Genomic DNA, 4308 nt, shown 5'->3' with positions numbered 1-4308 from the left:
CTTTCAGAAGCAGGGGAATGTTAAATTGATCTACATGTAGAGTACAAAACATAGATTCGTCCATAAGGGCAAAGGGATTCTGCAGTTCTGTTGAGTATTATGATACATTGTGTTGCTACTATATGTATAATATTCGTAATAGCATCTGAACGCTTGTTCCTCGTACTAAATTGCATCTTTTCTTCTAACACCTCATTAGTTTTAAGATATGGTCTCTCAAGAGGAAATTTTCTTTTCTTCCTGTAGATGACAACATTTGCTTGGTTGAATAATCTGAAAATTAGATTAATTATACTAATATTCTTAGCATGGTTTATTGTTCTGCAGGGTCTCGTCCTCCATCTGTTGCCACGGCTAAAGCTAAGGTTGTAGGTGCTAGAGCAATACTACGACCTGTTTCCAGTGGTAAACAGGTGTGATCACAATTTACTCTTTTATTTTAGTTCTTCCTTACATTTTGAAGTAATGTTGATGTAATACAGTCTGGTCATGTGTATGCTTGTCTGAAGATACGGTTGACCAAATTGTTGCCATTGGTCCCTATGAACTTGTTATATTCTCACTTAAGATGAGATATAACTTGCCTGCATAGCTATCTTTAGCATACTTTCTTACATGTTATTTTCTGTTATATGATAAAGATACACGTGATATGTCCTAGTACTATGGAATTGCAACATCTCAGACAATATGGAGAGATGTATTTCTAACACCTATAATTTCATAGTTTCACCACTCCTTTATTAAGCCATTTTTTTAAGTTGCTTATAGTGATATTGAAATATTACATGTAGATTTGAATTTAAATTGTTTAGCTATTCTAATCTTATCTATTTTATACTCTTTGTATGAGAGGTTGTAGATATATGAATGATTTCTGAAGATGTTCGTAGATGTAGATATACTAAAAGAATTACTGGTCTTACAAGAACTTTCTGGTTTTTATATTGACCTTTTATAATATGAAGTTTTTCTCTAACATTTTCTTTCTTTATTTTTTTGGTTAAAAAATCATATAACTTTATATTAATTGATTTAAAATTGTTGTAGGTAAGTATATAATGGATAAAAGTTGGATACTTATTGGAAATAGAGCGTTACCACAATATTTAAATGGTGTGGAGCAATTTTTAAATTTTGCATTTTCTAATATTGAGGTTGGTGTAAGAATTCAATGTCCGTGCATAAAATGCAATAATGTTCTTTGGAAAATGCGAGATGAAGTGAGAATAGATTTATGTAGGTTTGGAATGAATCAAACTTATAAAAAGTGGATTCATCATGGTGAGCTAGATCTATCTTCAGATGATGAAACAACTATTAGTGAAGATTCAAATTTAGAAAAAGATGATGCTGAAGTTTTTGAAATGTTGCATGATATATCATGGTGTTCCCAATAATAGTTATGACCTTGATGAGACAACTGAGTCACCGCACGAAGAGCCTAATACAGAAGCTAAGAGATTTTATAAGTTAATGAAGGATGCAGAAAATCGATTGTATTCGGGTTGTGAAAAGTTCTCCAAACTCTCTTTTATAGTGCGTCTTTTTCAAATGAAGTGTATGCATGGATGGAGTAATACTTCATTTGACTCTTTGTTGAAATTACTTAGTGATGCTTTACCTAAAGAAAATGTGCTCCCAAATTCTATTTATGAAGTTCAAAAGATAATAAAAGATTTAGGTTTAGATTATGTGAAGATAGATGCATGCGTTAATAATTGTATCTTATATAGAAAGGAATATGGGGATCTTGAACAATGTCCTAAATGTGGTGAAAAAAGATGGACAGTGAGAAAAGGAAAAGATGCCAATAGTGAGGTTGCTTCAGGTAATTTGAATAACAAAAAGAAAGGAATTTCTAGAAAGATTCTTAGATACTTTCCTATTATACCTAGATTACAACGATTTTTTATGACAAAAGGAACTGCAAAAGAAATGAGGTGGTATAAGGATGAACGAGTTGATGATGGAGTGTTACGACATCCTGCTGACTCATTGGAATGGAAAAGTTTTGATGAAAAATATCTAAATTTTGCTTCAGATCCTCGTAGTGTAAGACTTGGACTTGCTTCAGATGGTTTTAATCCTTTTGGTTCAATGAGTAATTCATACAGCATGTGGCCAGTTATCTTGATTTCATATAATCTCCCCCCATGGCTATGCATGAAACAATCTAATCTTTTGTTGTCTTTACTTATTCCTGGACCAAAAGGTCCTGGTATGGATATTGATGTGTATCTCCAACCTTTGATTGATGATTTGAAAATCTTATGGGGGGTGGAATTGAGACTTATGATGCTTTTATGAAACAAAATTTTCAATTACATGCTTCTTGTGGACAATCAATGATTTTCCTGCTTATTGTATTTTATCTGGTTGGAGCACTAAAGGTAAATTAGCATGTCCAGTTTGTCATGTGCATACTTGTTCTGCTTACTTGAAACACGGTCGAAAGCAATGTTATATGGGTCATTGTAGGTTCTTGGAGATAAATCATCCTTATCGTCGGAATAAAAGTTTTTTCGACAACACAAAGAAAGAAAGAATTGCACCACATGCTTTGAGTGGCGAAGATGTGCTTGTGCAACTTAATACCTCTTCGCAAAGTCAACAAGTAGAATATCTAGAAATGAAATTCAAGAACAACTTCAAGCACAACAAAAGGAAGCAGAAGAAGAACGCCGTAAACGAGAGAGTGTAGAAAACAAGCTAATGGAAGTTAAGAATCAACTTGAAGAGGAGCGAAAAAACCGAGAAGTAATGGAAGTTCGTTTAGTGCATGACCAAAAATTGTTAAAAGAGAGCATGATGGCGCTAGTATCTCATTTGCAGAATCCCAAGGTATTTGTTTATAGTATACATCGCTAAATTAGTAGATGCTACATTACAACTTAAATTTTTTTTCACTCTCACTATAGATCTTCCCCTTTTCCTTGTTCTATTCTTCTTTTATCGACATACTAAGTTATTAATTTGTGCCATATTTAACAGAATGGCCTTCCTGCTTCAATTTTCAATATCATTACAACTTCAACTAGTTCAAATGAGACGAGTTTTGCAAGTCTAATGAATAACAATTGGGTAAGTAAATGTTTTTAAATTAATTCACTTTTTAGTAAAGGTCACTAGTAGGAGTATTTGGTAGGTATTAGTACAACTTTTGTTTGGGCTAGTAATTCGTGTAACCTACATATATAAGGGATTCTGTAGTGTCTTCTATTGAAAACATCTGATAGGCATTACTATTATTATTACATGTTGAACTAGCACTATTGTCGGGTATTGCTATTTAGTTACAGAACATATGTTGTAAGTTTGTTGAAGCATCACATCTGGTAATTAGATGAAGATAGTATATGTTACTGAAATTTGGTTTTTATTTACAAGTATATGTTACTGGTAATTAGATGAAAATAGAGATTATTCTTTTATGTTAACATAGATGACTTGCTATATTATTCTTTGAGTAGATTTTTCATCTCCTTCTGTCAGTTGTATCTCTATGCATATCCATCTATCATTTTAGTTACAACAGACAAACACAATATGTAATAAACGTATTTTAGTTGCAGGAAGAATTACTTGGAAAGCAAAACCAAGAATCGTAGATGCAAAAAGAATTGGATAACTTGAAAGATATCTTGACTTTTGAGAAGCAAAACTTAGAAATGGCTATTTATGATTGTGATAAATTCAGTTCATTGTGCAATGAAAAAGATGCAGAGCTTAAGGTATTTTTTAAATGTGATTAAATTTGATTTATTAACGGGACAATCATTCATTTTATTACTCCATTCTTTAATTTATAGGTTGCCCTAACAGAGAAGCGAAACTTAGAAATGCGACTTCCAAAGTTGAGTTCTCAAGGTTCAAAGAAAACTATTCCGAAAGAGTTGGCTGATGCAAATAATCAGGTACACTACTTTTACAGAGAAAAGATTGTTACACACTTCATCCAATCATCTACAAGTGCAGTGTCATGTGTAGTCTAGGTGAAAACCTCCAAATTCATTTGCAATTGCATAGTGTAGATCCTTCTTCTCCTTCAAGAACTATTGGATCTCATTGGCATCATATTGTATTATCTGACAGCACAAGGTTGGGAATGCCCTTCATGAAAAAATCAATATTCCTGTGAGCATTCATCAATGTTGTTTCTTATTTCTAGTGCATCTATTTACACATGTTTGTTTTTACCAATAGCATGTACTGTACATCAATACTTTAGCCAATCTTTCACTTCACCAAAAAATTACTTTAGCCAATCTTTCACATTAGGAGCCTTTAATCCTTCATCTCAAGTCT

The sequence above is a fragment of the Solanum verrucosum genome, unplaced genomic scaffold, assembly GCF_900185275.1.
Source record: "Solanum verrucosum unplaced genomic scaffold, falcon-dt-bn FXZP01000240.1, whole genome shotgun sequence".
In the NCBI taxonomy this organism is placed as follows: domain Eukaryota; kingdom Viridiplantae; phylum Streptophyta; class Magnoliopsida; order Solanales; family Solanaceae; genus Solanum; species Solanum verrucosum.
The sequence above is the reverse complement of the archived record's forward strand: the minus strand, read 5'-3'. Positions refer to the sequence as shown.